The sequence below is a fragment of the Balaenoptera physalus genome, assembly GCF_965194825.1.
Source record: "Balaenoptera physalus genome assembly, chromosome: 2".
Lineage (NCBI taxonomy): Eukaryota > Metazoa > Chordata > Mammalia > Artiodactyla > Balaenopteridae > Balaenoptera > Balaenoptera physalus.
Genome location: NC_138883.1, coordinates 96,108,860 through 96,125,279, shown reverse-complemented (window position 1 = coordinate 96,125,279; position 16,420 = coordinate 96,108,860). Strand labels below are relative to the sequence as shown.

The 16,420-nt window shown below is 44.3% G+C and overlaps 1 long non-coding RNA gene across 1 annotated transcript; it reads right to left on the bottom strand.

The window, feature by feature from the left end:
* Nucleotides 1-6,978: 6,978 nt before the first annotated feature.
* LOC309654746 lies at nucleotides 6,979-11,134 on the bottom strand. Its single transcript, XR_014260431.1, has 2 exons — nucleotides 11,039-11,134; nucleotides 6,979-7,518 (listed from the first exon to the last, which is right to left on the bottom strand). It is a non-coding gene; the product is annotated as an uncharacterized lncRNA (long non-coding RNA).
* Between the last annotated feature and the right edge of the window lie 5,286 nt (nucleotides 11,135-16,420).

Below are 16,420 nucleotides of genomic sequence, written 5' to 3'. Positions count from 1 at the left end.
TCAGTTATAGCGGGAATGTAAAAACCGCTACCCTTGAACTGAATTACTAAACAGAACAGAGTCACACGTTTAGAAAACACACTATGGCTGTTTAACGGGAAAGGTGAGGTGGGGTGATGCATAAAACAAGGGTTTCAAATTAGCTCAGATACCGTTCCATAAACGCAATATGTAATAGACAAGACCTACTCCTTGCTCAGTGAATTGGACGCAACACCCCCTACTCACGGCCCAAGAATATATCTGACTAGTAAGAATCTTAAAACATATGTATTGATATCTCTCTGTAAGTGAGTCAAGTGAGTGTAAAGTGGCATAAACACAGCAGTGAAAAGCAGCTAAACCCCATTATAAAAATCAATTACTTTTAAAAACCTGTGAAAAAAAGACAGTGAAAGAGAGAGAAATTCTTACAAAATTCGTTCAGGAGCTGTGATGCTACCTGGATTGACCATATCTAGACCCACAGCTGATTGAGACATAAGGGTGGACACTCTTGGGTCTGAGAGGTTTGGTGAGGTTGGGTGAGCAAACGCAGACCCTTTAAAGTAATACTGCGTGGTTCCCATCCCATGGGTCCCAAATCTCCAGGTTCAAGGGCATGTTCCTACATCGAAAACATGCATGAGAAACCCAGAACACGGTACACCATGTGATCGGGAAAGGTTTCTAAAACGCACCTCATTTCTCATGTGCTTGTGCTCAGGTTCGCCATTCCAGCCGCTTTACTAGCAATCTCCCTCCTTGGAGAATCAGCACCTCTAACCTCCTGTTCCGTACAGGTTGCAATTTGTCCTGAGGATGAACGGGAAGAGGGGAAACCAATGAGAGAGTAGCTCTAGGTGTTGGGACAAGCACAGGTCACTCTATTTTCCCATCAGGAAGAAGAATTAACCACAGGCTCAACCTGCCGCCCGGGACCAGAATAGGGCCTGAAGCAATCCTGCGCTTTTGCGGCCAGCTCCCAAGAAAGCGAGTTGAAAAATGGAGCTCAGGAGCACTGCAATTCACATACCTGCAGACTTATAAATGATCACACTCGTCCACAAATATATTGAGGGAAGGCAACGAAGAGGATTTGAAAGCAAGGCAGAATTGCAGGAAACAGATTTCAGGAGGGAGATTCGAATCGCCTTTAAGGCACAGGAAAAGCGGAAAAACCTCGACAATGATGCCCTTGGCCCAAAAGGGCGTATGCGTTTTTACCTGAATATATTCAGGAAAAAACGCATACGCCCTTCTTAGCCAACCAAGCAACCTGGAAAGGCAAATCAGCGCTACAAAGAAGTCTCGCTTCCCATCGGTCAAAAGGGCCATGCTGAATAAAGTGTCAAAACCAGAAATGCAGGACAAGCCATGGAGAAACGGGAGCCTTGCTATGCTGATGGGCGGGATGTAAATTCCCAACAGCCACTCTGGAGAAGTGTACGGTGTGTCCTGAAACATCTAAAAAACTAAGCTTAGAGAGCATAGGGCACTTCTACTCATGGGCGTATAAACTGGGAAAACTAAAAATCAGTAGACACGGGCACCCCAACGTTTAGGGCTGCTCTGTTGACAAGAACCTCCCCTTCGTTACACCTTAAATATCCCAGGAAAGAGAAAAATGGATAAAGAAGTTGTGGTCCTTATGTACAATGGAATATCACTCAGCCATAAAATCAACGTCATAAGGCTAGTAGCAGCATGATGAGTGGGTTTAGGTACGACGATTCTAACTGAAATAAGTCACACAGAAAAAGACACTTATCATAAGATATCACTTATACAGGGAATGTAAAAACCGCTACCCTTGAAATGAATTACAAAACAGAACAGAGTCACACGTTTAGAAAACACACTATGGCTGCTTAACGGGAAAGGTGAGGTGGGGTGATGCATAAAACAAGGGTTTCAAATTAGCTCAGATACCGTTCCATAAACCCAATATGTAATAGACAAGACCTACTCCTTGCTCAGTGAATTGGACTCAACACCCCCTATTCACGGCCCAATAATATATCTGACTAGTAAGAATCTTAAAACCTATGTATTGATATCTCTCTGTAAGTGAGTCAAGTGAGTGTAAAGTGCCATAAACACAGCAGTCAAAAGCAGCTAAACCCCATTATAAAAATCAATTACTTTTAAAAACCTGCGAAACAAAGACAGTGAAAGAGAGAGAAATTCGTACAAAATTCCTTCAGGGGCTGTGATAACACCTGAGTTGACCATATCTAGACACACAGCTGATTGAGACATAAGGGTGGACACTCTTGGGGCTGAGAGGTTTGGTGAGGTTGGGTGAGCAAACGCAGACCCTTTAAAGTAATACTGCGTGGTACCCATCCCATGGGTCCCAAATCTCCAGATTCAAGGGCATCTTCCTTCATCGAAAACATGCATGAGAAACCCAGAAGATGGTACACCGTGTGATCGGGAAAGGTTTCTAAAACGCACCTCATTTCTCATCTCCTTGTGCTCGAGTTCGCCATTCCAGCCGCTTTACTAGCAATCTCCCTCCTTGGATAATCAGCACCTTTAACCTCCTGTTCCGTACAGGTTGCAGTTTGTCCTGAGGATGAACGGGAAGAGGGGGAACCAATGAGAGACTAGCTCTAGGTGTTGGGACAGGCACACGTAACTCTATTTTCCCATCAGGAAGAAGAATTAAGCACAGGCTCAGCCTGCCGCCCGGGACCAGAATAGGGCCTGAAGCAATCCTGGCTTTTGCGGCCAGCTCCCAAGAAAGCGAGTTGAAAAACGGAGCTCAGGGGCACTGCAATTCACAAACCTGCAGACTTATAAATGATCACTCTCGTCCACAAATATATTGAGGGAAGGCAACGAAGAGGATTTCAAAGCAAGGCAGAATTGCAGGAAACAGATTTCAGGAGGGAGATTCGAATCGCCTTTAAGGCACAGGAAAAGCGGCAAAACCTCGACAATGATGCCCTTGGCCAAAAAGGGCGTATGCGTTTTTTCCTGAATATATTCAGGAAAAAACGCATACGCCCTTTTTGGCCAACCAAGCAACCTGGAAAGGCAAATCAGCGCTACAAAGAAGTTTCGCTTCCCATCGGTCAAAAGGGCCATGCTGAATAAAGTGTCAAAACCAGAAATGCAGGACCGGCCATGGAGAAACGGGAGCCTTGCTACGCTGATGGGCGGGATGTAAATTGCCAACAGCCACTCTGGAGAAGTGTACGGTGTGTCCTGAAACATCTAAAAAACTCAGCTTAGAGAGCGTAGGGCACTTCCACTCATGGGCGTATAAATTGAGAAAACTAAAAATCAGCAAGACACAGTCACCCCAAAGTTTAGGGCTGCTCTGTTGACAAGAACCTCCACATCGTTACCCCTTAAATATCTCAGGAAAGAGAAAAATGGATAAAGAAGTTGTGGTCTTTATGTACAATGGAATATCACTCAGCCATGAAATCAACGTCATAAGGCTAGTAGCAGCATGATGAGTGGATTTAGGTACGACGATTCTAAGTGAAATAAGTCACACAAAAAAAGACACTTATCATAAGATATCACTTATAGAGGGAATGTAAAAACCGCTACCCTTGAACTGAATTACTAAACAGAACAGATTCACACGTTCAGAAAACACTCTATGGCTGCTTAACGGGAAAGGTGAGGTGGGGTGATGCATAAAACAAGGGTTTCAAATTAGCTCAGATACCGTTCCATAAACCCAATATGTAATAGACAAGACCTACTCCTTGCTCAGTGAATTGGACTCAACACCCCATATTCACGGCACAAGAATATGTCTGACTAGTAAGAATCTTAAAACCTAAGTATTGATATCTCTCTGTAAGTGAATCAAGTGGGTGTAAAGTGGCATAAATACAGCAGTGAAAAGCAGCTAACCCCATTATAAAAATCAATTACTTTTAAAAACCTGTGAAACAAAGACAGTGAAATAGAAATTCTTACAAAATTCGTTCAGGGGCTGTGATGCTACCTGGATTGACCATATGTAGACCCACAGCTGATTGACACATAAGGGTGGAATCTCTTGGGGCTGAGAGGTTTGGTGAGGTTGGGTGAGGAAACGCAGACCCTTTAAAGTAATACTGCGTGGTACCCATCCCATGGGTCCCAAATCTCCAGGTTCAAGGGCATCTTCCTACATCGAAAACATGCATGCAAAACCCAGATGATGCTACACCGTGTGATCGGGAAAGGTTTCTAAAAATCACCTCATTTCTCATCTCCTTGTGCTCAGGTTCGCCATTCCAGCCGCTTTACTAGCAATCTCCCTCCTTGGAGAATCAGCACCTTTAACCTCCTCTTCCGTACAGGTTGCAATTTGTTCTGAGGATGAACGGGAAGAGGGGGAACCAATGAGAGACTAGCTCTAGGTGTTGGGACAGGCACAGGTCACTCTATTTTCCCATCAGGAAGAAGAATTAAGCACAGGCTCAGCCTGCCGCCCGGGACTAGAATAGGGCCTGAAGCAATCCTGCGCTTTTACTGCCAGCTCCCCAGAAAGCGAGTTGAAAAATGGAGCTCAGGGGCACTGCAATTCACAAAGCTGAGACTTATAAATGATCACTCTCGTCCATAAATATATTGAGGGAAGGCAACGAAGAGGATTTGAAAGCAAGGCAGAATTGCAGGAAACAGATTTCAGGAGGGAGATTCGAATCGCCTTTAAAACACAGGAAAAGCGGCAAAACCTCGACAATGATGCCCTTGGCCAAAAAGGGCGTATGCGTTTTTTCCTGAATATATTCAGGAAAAAACGCATACGCCCTTTTTGGCCAACCAAGCAAACTGGAAAGGCAAATCAGCGCTACAAAGAAGTCTCGCTTACCATCGGTCAAAAGGGCCAGGCTGAATAAAGTGTCAAAACCAGAAATGCAGGACCGGCCATGGAGAAACGGGAGCCTTGCTAGGCTGATGGGCGGGATGTAAATTGCCAACAGCCACTCTGGAGAAGTGTACGGTGTGTCCTGAAACATCTAAAAAACTCAGCTTAGAGAGCGTAGGGCACTTCCACTCATGGGCGTATAAATTGGGAAAATTAAAAATCAGCAAGACACAGACACACCAACGTTTAGTGCTGCTCTGTTGACAAGAACCTCCACTTCGTTACATCTTAAATATCTCAGAAAAGAGAAAAATGGATAAAGAAGTTGTGGTCTTTATGTGCAAGGGAATATCACTCAGCCATGAAATCAACGTCATAAAGCTAGTAGCAGCATGATGAGTGGATTTAGGTACGACGATTCTAAGTGAAATAAGTCACACAGAAAAAGACACTTATCATAAGATATCAGTTATAGCGGGAATGTAAAAACCGCTACCCTTGAACTGAATTACTAAACAGAACAGAGTCACACGTTTAGAAAACACACTATGGCTGCTTAACGGAAAATGTGAGGTGGGGTGATGCATAAAACAAGGGTTTCAAATTAGCTCAGATACCATTCCATAAACCCAATATGTAATAGACAAGACCTACTCCTTGCTCAGTGAATTGGACTCAACACCCCATATTCACGGCACAAGAATATGTCTGACTAGTAAGAATCTTAAAACCTACGTATTGTTATCTCTCTGTAAGTGAGTCAAGTGGGTGTAAAGTGGCATAAACACAGCAGTGAAAAGCAGCTAACCCCATTATAAAAATCAATTACTTTTAAAAACCTGTGAAACAAAGACAGTGAAATAGAAATTCTTACAAAATTCGTTCAGGTGCTGTGATGCTACCTGGATTGACCATATCTAGACCCACAGCTGATTGACACATAAGGATGGAAACTCTTGGGGCTGAGAGGTTTGGTGAGGTTGGGTGAGGAAACGCAGACCCTTTAAAGTAATACTGCGTGGTACCCATCCCATGGGTCCCAAATCTCCAGGTTCAAGGGCATCTTCCTACATCGAAAACATGCATGCAAAACCCAGATGATGCTACACCGTGTGATCGGGAAAGGTTTCTAAAACGCACCTCATTTCTCATGTCCTTGTGCTCAGGTTCTCCATTCCAGCCGCTTTACTAGCAATCTCCCTCCGTGGAGAATCAGCACCATTAACCTCCTGTTCCGTACAGGTTGCAATTTGTCCTGAGGATGAACGGGAAGAGGGGGAACCAATGAGAGACTAGCTCTAGGTGTTGGGACAGGCACAGGTCACTCTATTTTCCCATCAGGAAGAAGAATTAAGCACAGGCTCAGCCTGCCACCCGGGACCAGAATAGGGCTTGAAGCAATCCTGCGCTTTTGCGGCCAGCTCCCAAGAAAGCGAGTTGAAAAATGGAGCTCAGGGGCACTGCAATTCACAAACCTGCAGACTTATAAATGATCACTCTCGTCCACAAATATATTGAGGGAAGGCAACGAAGAGGATTTGAAAGCAAGGCAGAATTGCAGGAAAGAGATTTCAGGAGGGAGATTCGAATCGCCTTTAAAGAACAGGAAAAGCGGCAAAACCTCGACAATGATGCCCTTGGCCAAAAAGGGCGTATGCGTTTTGTCCTGAATATATTCAGGACAAAACGCATACGCCCTTTTTGGCCAACCAAGCAACCTGGAAAGGCAAATCAGCGCTACAAAGAAGTCTCGCTTCCCATCGGTCAAAAGGGCCATGCTGAATAAAGTGTCAAAACCAGAAATGCAGGACAGGCCATGGAGAAACGGGAGCCTTGCTACGCTGATTGGCGGGATGTACATTGCCAACAGCCAATCTGGAGAAGTGTACGGTGTGTCCTGAAACATCTAAAAAACTAAGCTTAGAGAGCATAGGGCACTTCCACTCATGGGCGTATAAATTGGGGAAATTAAAATCAGCAAGACACAGGCACCCCAACGTTTAGGGCTGCTCTGTTGACAAGAACCTCCACTTCGTTACACCTTAAATATCTCAGGAAAGAGAAAAATGGATAAAGAAGTTGTGGTCCTTATGTACAATGGAATATCACTCAGCCATGAAATCAACGTCTAAGGCTAGTAGCAGCATGATGAGTGGGTTTAGGTACGACGATTCTAAGTGAAATAAGTCACACAGAAAAAGACACTTATCATAAGATATCACTTATAGAGGGAATGTAAAAACCGCTACACTTGAACTGAATTACAAAACAGAACACAGTCACACGTTTAGAAAACACACTATGGCTGCTTAACGGGAAAGGTGAGGTGGGGTGATGCATAAAACAAGGGTTTCAAATTAGCTCAGATACCGTTCCATAAACCCAATATGTAATAGACAAGACCTACTCCTTGCTCAGTGAATTGGACTCAACACCCCCTATTCACGGCCCAAGAATATATCTGACTAGTAAAAATCTTAAAACCTATGTATTGATATCTCTCTGTAAGTGAGTCAAGTGAGTGTAAAGTGCCATAAACACAGCAGTCAAAAGCAGCTACACCCCATTATAAAAATCAATTACTTTTAAAAACCTGCGAAACAAAGACAGTGAAAGAGAGAGAAATTCATATAAAATTCCTTCAGGGGCTGTGATAACACCTGGATTGTCCATATCTAGACACACAGCTGATTGAGACATAAGGGTGGACACTATTGGGGCTGAGAGTTTTGGTGAGGTTGGGTGAGCAAACGCAGACCCGTTAAAGTAATACTGCGTGGTACCCATCCCATGGGTCCCAAATCTCCAGATTCAAGGGCATCTTCCTTCATCGAAAACATGCATGAGAAACCCAGAAGATGGTACACCGTGTGATCGGGAAAGGTTTCTAAAACGCACCTCATTTCTCATCTCCTTGTGCTCGGGTTCGCCATTCCAGCCGCTTTACTAGCAATCTCCCTCCTTGGAAAATCAGCACCTTTAACCTCCTGTTCCGTACAGGGGGCAATTTGTCCTGAGGATGAACGGGAAGAGGGGGAACCAACGAGAGACTAGCTCTAGGTGTTGGTACAGGCACAGGTAACTCTATTTTCCCATCAGGAAGAAGAATTAAGCACAGGCTCAGCCTCCCGCCCGGGACCAGAATAGGGCCTGAAGCAATCCTGCGCTTTTGCGGCGAGCTCCCAAGAAAGCGAGTTGAAAAATGGAGCTCAGGGGCACTGCAATTCCCAAACCTGCAGACTTATAAATGATCACTCTCGTCCACAAATATATTGAGGGAAGGCAACGAAGAGGATTTGAAAGCAAGGCAGAATTGCAGGAAACAGATTTCAGGAGGGAGATTCGAATCGCCTTTAAAGCACAGGAAAAGCGGCAAAACCTCGACAATGATGCCCTTGGCCAAAAAGGGCGTATGCGTTTTTTCCTGAATATATTCAGGAAAAAACGCATACGCCCTTTTTGGCCAACCAAGCAACCTGGAAAGGCAAATCAGCGATACAAAGAAGTCTCGCTTCCCATCGGTCAAAAGGGCCATGCTGTTAAAGTGTCAAAACCAGAAATTCAGGACCGGCCATGGAGAAACGGGAGCCTTGCTACGCTGATGGGCGGGATGTAAATTGCCAACAGCCACTCTGGAGAAGTGTACGGTGTGTCCTGAAACACCTAAAAAACTCAGCTTAGAGAGCATAGGGCACTTCTACTCATGGGCGTATAAATTGGGAAAACTAAAAATCATCAAGACACAGGCACACCAACGTTTAGGGCTGCTCTGTTGACAAGAACCTCCACTTCGTTACACCTTAAATATCTCAGGAAAGAGAAAAATGGATAAAGAAGTTGTGGTCTTTATGTACAATGGAATATCACTCAGCCATGAAATCAACGTCATAAGGCTAGTAGCAGCATGATGAGTGGATTTAGGTACGACGATTCTAAGTGAAATAAGTCACACAGAAAAAGACACTTATCATAAGATATCACTTATAGAGGGAATGTTATAACCGCTACCCTTGAACTGAATTACAAAACAGAACAGAGTCACACGTTTAGAAAACACACTATGGCTGTTTAACGGGAAATGTGAGGTGGGGTGATGCATAAAACAAGGGTTTCAAATTAGCTCAGATACCGTTCCATAAACCCAATATGTAATAGACAAGACCTACTCCTTGCTCAGTGAATTGGACTCAACACACCCTATTCACCGCCCAAGAATATATCTGACTAGTAAGAATCTTAAAACCTATGTATTGATATCTCTCTGTAAGTGAGTCAAGTGGGTGTAAAGTGGCATAAACACAGCAGTGAAAAGCAGCTAAACCCCATTATAAAAATCAATTACTTTTAAAAACGCGTGAAACAAAGACTGTGAAAGAGAGAGAAATTCTTACAAAATTCGTTCAGGGGCTGTGATGCTACCTGGATTGACCATATCTAGACCCACAGCTGATTGAGACATAAGGGTGGACACTCTTGGGGCTGAGAGGTTTGGTGAGGTTGGGTGAGCAAACGCAGACCCTTTAAAGTAATACTGCGTGGTACCCATCCCATGGGTCCCAAATCTCCATGTTCAAGGGCATCTTCCTACAGCGAAAACATGCATGAGAAACCCAGATGATGCTACACTGTGTGATCGGGAAAGGTTTCTAAAACGCACCTCATTTCTCATCTCCTTGTGCTCGGGTTCGCCATTCCAGCCGCTTTACTAGCAATCTCCCTCCTTGGAGAATCAGCACCTTTAACCTCCTCTTCCGTACAGGTTGCAATTTGTTCTGAGGATGAACGGGAAGAGGGGGAACCAATGAGAGACTAGCTCTAGGTGTTGGGACAGGCACAGGTCACTCTATTTTCCCATCAGGAAGAAGAATTAAGCACAGGCTCAGCCTGCCGCCTGGGACCAGAATAGGGCCTGAAGCAATCCTGCGCTTTTACGGCCAGCTCCCCAGAAAGCGAGTTGAAAAATGGAGCTCAGGGGCACTGGAATTCACAAAGCTGCAGACTTATAAATGATCACTCTCGTCCATAAATATATTGAGGGAAGGCAACGAAGAGGATTTGAAAGCAAGGCAGAATTGCAGGAAACAGATTTCAGGAGGGAGATTCGAATCGCCTTTATGGCACACGAAAAGCGGCAAAACCTCGACAATGATGCCCTTGGCCAAAAAGGGCGTATGCGTTTTTTCCTGAATATATTCAGGAAAAAACGCATACGCCATTTTTGGCCAACCAAGCAAACTGGAAAGGCAAATCAGCGCTAAAAAGAAGTCTCGCTTCCCATCGGTCAAAAGGGACAGGCTGAATAAAGTGTCAAAACCAGAAATGCAGGACCGGCCATGGAGAAACGGGAGCCTTGCTACGCTGATGGGCGGGATGTAAATTGCCAACAGCCACTCTGGAGAAGTGTACGGTGTGTCCTGAAACATCTAAAAAACTCAGCTTAGAGACCATAGGGCACTTCCACTCATGGGCGTATAAATTGGGAAAACTAAAAATCATCAAGACACAGGCACACCAACGTTTAGGGCTGCTCTGTTGACAAGAACCTCCACTTCGTTACACCTTAAATATCTCAGGAAAGAGAAAAATGGATAAAGAAGTTGTGGTCTTTATGTACAATGGAATATCACTCAGCCATGAAATCAACGTCATAAGGCTAGTAGCAGCATGATGAGTGGATTTAGGTACGACGATTCTAAGTGAAATAAGTCACACAGAAAAAGACACTTATCATAAGATATCACTTATAGAGGGAATGTAAAAACCGCTACCCTTGAACTGAATTACAAAACAGAACAGAGTCACACGTTTAGAAAACACACTATGGCTGCTTAACGGGAAAGGTGAGGTGGGGTGATGCATAAAACAAGGGTTTCAAATTAGCTCAGATACCGTTCCATAAACCCAATATGTAATAGACAAGACCTACTCCTTGCTCAGTGAATTGGACTCAACACACCCTATTCACCGCCCAAGAATATATCTGACTAGTAAGAATCTTAAAACCTATGTATTGATATCTCTCTGTAAGTGAGTCAAGTGGGTGTAAAGTGGCATAAACACAGCAGTGAAAAGCAGCTAAACCCCATTATAAAAATCAATTACTTTTAAAAACGCGTGAAACAAAGACTGTGAAAGAGAGAGAAATTCTTACAAAATTCGTTCAGGGGCTGTGATGCTACCTGGATTGACCATATCTAGACCCACAGCTGATTGAGACATAAGGGTGGACACTCTTGGGGCTGAGAGGTTTGGTGAGGTTGGGATAGCAAACGCAGACCCTTTAAAGTAATACTGCGTGGTACCCATCCCATGGGTCCCAAATCTCCAGGTTCAAGGGCATCTTCCTACATCGAAAACATGCATGAGAAACCCAGAAGATGGTACACCGTGTGATCGGGAAAGGTTTCTAAAACGCACCTCATTTCTCATGTCCTTGTGCTCGGGTTCGCCATTCCAGCCGCTTTACTAGCAATCTCCCTCCTTGGAAAATCAGCACCTTTAACCTGCTGTTCCGTACAGGTTGCAATTTGTCCTGAGGATGAACGGGAAGAGGGGGAACCAATGAGAGACTAGCTCTAGGTGTTGGGACAGGCACAGGTAACTCTATTTTCCCATCAGGAAGAAGAATTAAGTACAGGCTCAGCCTCCCGCCCGGGACCAGAATAGAGCCTGAAGCAATCCTGCGCTTTTGCCGCCAGCTCCCAAGAAAGCGAGTTGAAAAATGGAGCTCAGGGACACTGCAATTCACAAACCTGCAGACTTATAAATGATCACTCTCGTCCACAAATATATTGAGGGAAGGCAACGAAGAGGATTTGAAAGCAAGGCAGAATTGCAGGAAACAGATTTCAGGAGGGAGATTCGAATCGCCTTTAAAGCACAGGAAAAGCGGCAAAACCTCGACAATGATGCCCTTGGCCAAAAAGGGCGTATGCGTTTTTTCCTGAATATATTCAGGAAAAAACGCATACGCCCTTTTTGGCCAACCAAGCAAACTGGAAAGGCAAATCAGCGCTACAAAGCAGTCTCGCTTCCCATCGGTCAAAAGGGCCAGGCTGAATAAAGTATCAAAATCAGAAATGCAGGACCGGCCATGGAGAAACGGGAACATTGCTACGATGATGGGCGGGATGTAAATTGCCAACAGCCACTCTGGAGAAGTGTACGGTGTGTCCTGAAACATCTAAAAAACTCAGCTTAGAGAGCGTAGGGCACTTCCACTCATGGGCGTATAAATTGAGAAAACTAAAAATCAGCAGGACACAGGCACACCAACGTTTAGGGCTGCTCTGTTGACAAGAACGTACACTTCGTTACACCTTAAATATCTCAGGAAAGAGAAAAATGGATAAAGAAGTTGTGGTCTTTATGTAAAATGGAATATCACTCAGCCATGAAATCAACGTCATAAGGCTAGTAGCAGCATGATGAGTGGATTTAGGTACGACGATTCTAAGTGAAATAAGTCACACAGAAAAGGACACTTATCATAAGATATCACTGATAGAGGGAATGTAAAAACCGCTACCCTTGAACTGAATTACAAAACAGAACAGAGTCACACGTTTAGAAAACACACTATGGCTGTTTAACGGGAAAGGTGAGGTGGGGTGATGCATAAAACAAGGGTTTCAAATTAGCTCAGATACCGTTCCATAAACGCAATATGTAATAGACAAGACCTACTCCTTGCTCAGTGAATTGGACTCAACACCCCCTATTCACGGCCCAAGAATATATCTGACTAGTAAGAATCTTAAAACCTAAGTATTGATATCTCTCTGTAAGTGAGTCAAGTGGGTGGAAAGTGGCATAAACACAGCAGTGAAAATCACCTAAACCCCATTATAAAAATCAATTACTTTTAAAAACTTGTGAAACAAAGACAGTGAAATAGAAATTCTTACAAAATTCGTTCAGGGGCTGTGAAGCTACCTGGATTGACCATATCTAGACCCACAGCTGATTGACACATAAGGGTGGACACTCTTGGGGCTGAGAGGTTTGGTGAGGTTGGGTGAGGAAACGCAGACCCTTTAAAGTAATACTGCGTGGTACCCATCCCATGGGTCCCAAATCTCCAGGTTCAAGGGAATCTTCCTACATCGAAAACATGCATGAGAAACCCAGATGATGCTACACCGTGTGATCGGGAAAGGTTTCTAAAACGTACCTCATTTCTCATCTCCTTGTGCTCAGGTTCGCCATTCCAGCCGCTTTACTAGCAATCTCCCTCCTTGGAGAATCAGCACCTTTAACCTCCTCTTCCGTACAGGTTGCAATTTGTTTGAGGATGAACGGGAAGAGGGGGAACCAATGAGAGACTAGCTTTAGGTGTTGGGACAGGCACAGGTCACTCTATTTTCCCATCAGGAAGAAGAATTAAGCACAGTCTCAGCCTGCCGACCGGGACCAGAATATGGCCTGAAGCAATCCTGCGCTTTTGCGGCCAGCTCCCAAGAAAGCGAGTTGAAAAACGGAGCTCAGGGGCACTGCAATTCACAAACCTGCAGACTTATAAATGATCACTCTCGTCCACAAATATATTGAGGGAAGGCAACGAAGAGGATTTGAAAGAAAGGCAGAATTGCAGGAAACAGATTTCAGGAGGGAGATTCGAATCGCCTTTAAGGCACAGGAAAAGCAGCAAAACCTCGACAATGATGCCCTTGGCCAAAAAGGGCGTATGCGTTTTTTCCTGAATATATTCATGAAAAAACGCATACGCCCTTTTTGGCCAGCCAAGCAACCTGGAAAGGCAAATCAGCGCTACAAAGAAGTCTCGCTTCCCATCGGTCAAAAGGGCCATGCTGAATAAAGTGTCAAAACCAGAAATGCAGGACAGGCCATGGAGAAACGGGAGCCTTGCTACGCTGATGGGCGGGATGTAAATTGCCAACAGCCACTCTGGAGAAGTGTACGGTGTGTCCTGAAACACCTAAAAAACTCAGCTTAGAGACCATAGGGCACTTCCACTCATGGGCGTATAAATTGGGAAAACTAAAAATCAGCAAGACACAGGCACACCAACGTTTAGGGCTGCTCTGTTGACAAGAACCTGCACTTCGTTACACCTTAAATATGTCAGGAAAGAGAAAAATGGATAAAGAAGTTGTGGTCCTTATGTACAATGGAATATCACTCAGCCATGAAATCAAAGTCATAAGGCTAGTAGCAGCATGATGAGTGGGTTTAGGTACGACGATTCTAAGTGAAATAAGTCACACAGAAAAAGACACTTATCATAAGATATCACTTATAGAGGGAATGTAAAAACCGCTACCCTTGAACTGAATTACAGAACAGAACAGATTCACACGTTTAGAAAACACTCTATGGCTGCTTAACGGGAAAGGTGAGGTGGGGTGATGCATAAAACAAGGGTTTCAAATTAGCTCAGATACCGTTCTATAAACCCAATATGTAATAGACAAGACCTACTCCTTGCTCAGTGAATGGGACTCAACACCCCCTATTCACGGCCCAAGAATATATCTGACTAGTAAGAATCTTAAAACCTATGTATTGATATCTCTCTGTAAGTGAGTCAAGTGGGTGTAAAGTGGAATAAACACAGCAGTGAAAAGCAACTAAACCCCATTATAAAAATCAATTACTTTTAAAAACCTGTGAAACAAAGACAGTGAAAGAGAGAGAAATTCTTACAAAATTCGTTCAGGGGCTGTGATGCCACCTGGATTGACCATATCTAGACCCACAGCTGATTGAGACATAAGGGTGGACACTCTTGGGGCTGAGAGGTTTGGTGAGGTTGGGTGAGCAAACGCAGACCCTTTAAAGTAATACTGCATGGTACCCATCCCATGGGTCCCAAATCTCCAGGTTCAAGGGCATCTTCCTACATCGAAAACATGCATGAGAAACCCAGAACACGGTACACCGTGTGATCGGGAAAGGTTTCTAAAACGCACCTCATTTTCATGTCCTTGTGCTCAGGTTCGCCATTCCAGCCGCTTTACTAGCAATCTCCCTCCTTGGAGAATCAGCACCTTTAACCTCCTGTTCCGTACAGGGGGCAATTTGTCCTGAGGATGAACTGGAGGAGGGGGAAACAATGAGAGACTAGCTCTAGGTGTTGGTACAGGCACAGGTAACTCTATTTTCCCATCAGGAAGAAGAATTAAGTACAGGCTCAGCCTGCCGCCGGGGACCAGGATAGGGCCTGAAGCAATCCTGCGCTTTTGCGGCCAGCTCCCAAGAAAGCGAGTTGAAAAATGGAGCTCAGGGGCACTGCAATTCACAAACCTGCAGACTTATAAATGATCACTCTCGTCCAAAAATATATTGAGGGAAGGCAACGAAGAGGATTTGAAAGCAAGGCAGAATTGCAGGAAACAGATTTCAGGAGGGAGATTCGAATCGCCTTTAAAGCATAGGAAAAGTGGCAAAACCTCGACAATGATGCCCTTGGCCAAAAAGGGCGTATGCGTTTTTTCCTGAATATATTCAGGCAAAAACGCATACGCCCTTTTTGGCCAACCAAGCAACCTGGAAAGGCAAATCAGCGCTACAAAGAAGTCTCGCGTCCCATCGGTCAAAAGGGCCATGATGAATAAAGTGTCAAAACCAGAAATGCAGGACCGGCCATGGAGAAACGGGAGCCTTGCTACGCTGATGGGCGGGATGTAAATTGCCAACAGCCACTCTGGAGAAGTGTACGGTGTGTCCTGAAACATCTAAAAAACTCAGCTTACAGAGCATAGGGCACTTCCACTCATGGGCGTATAAATTGGTAAAACTAAAAATCAGCAAGACACAGGCACACCAACGTTTAGGGCTGCTCTGTTGACAAGAACCTCTACTTCGTTACACCTTAAATATCCCAGGAAAGAGAAAAATCGATAAAGAAATTGTGGTCCTTATGTACAATGGAATATCACTCAGCCATGTAATCAAAGTCATAAGGCTAGTAGCAGCGTGATGAGTGGATTTAGGTATAACGATTCTAAGTGAAATAAGTCACACAGAAAAAGACACTTATCATAAGATATCACTTATAGAGGGAATGTAAAAACCGCTACCCTTGAACTGAATTACAAAACAGAACAGAGTCACACGTTTAGAAAACACACTATGGCTGCTTAACGGGAAAGGTGAGGTGGGGTGATGCATAAAACAAGGGTTTCAAATTAGCTCAGATACCGTTCCATAAACCCAATATGTAATACAAAAGACCTATTCCTTGCTCAGTGAATTGGACTTAACACCCCCTATTTACGGCCCAAGAATGTATCTGACTAGTAACAATCTTAAAACCTAAGTATTGATATCTCTCTGTAAGTGAGTCAAGTGGGTGTTAAGTGGCATAAACACAGCAGTGAAAAGCAGCTAAACCCCATTATAAAAATCAATTACTTTTAAAAACCTGTAAAACAAAGACAGTGAAAGAGAGAGAAATTCTTACAAAATTCTTTCAGGGGCTGTGATGCCACCTGGATTGACCATATCTAGACCCACAGCTGATTGAGACATAAGGGTGGACACTCTTGGGGCTGAGAGGTTTGGTGAGGTTGGGTGAGCAAACGCAGACCCTTTAAAGTAATACTGCGTGGTACCCATCCCATGGGTCCCAAATCTCCAGGTTCAAAGGCA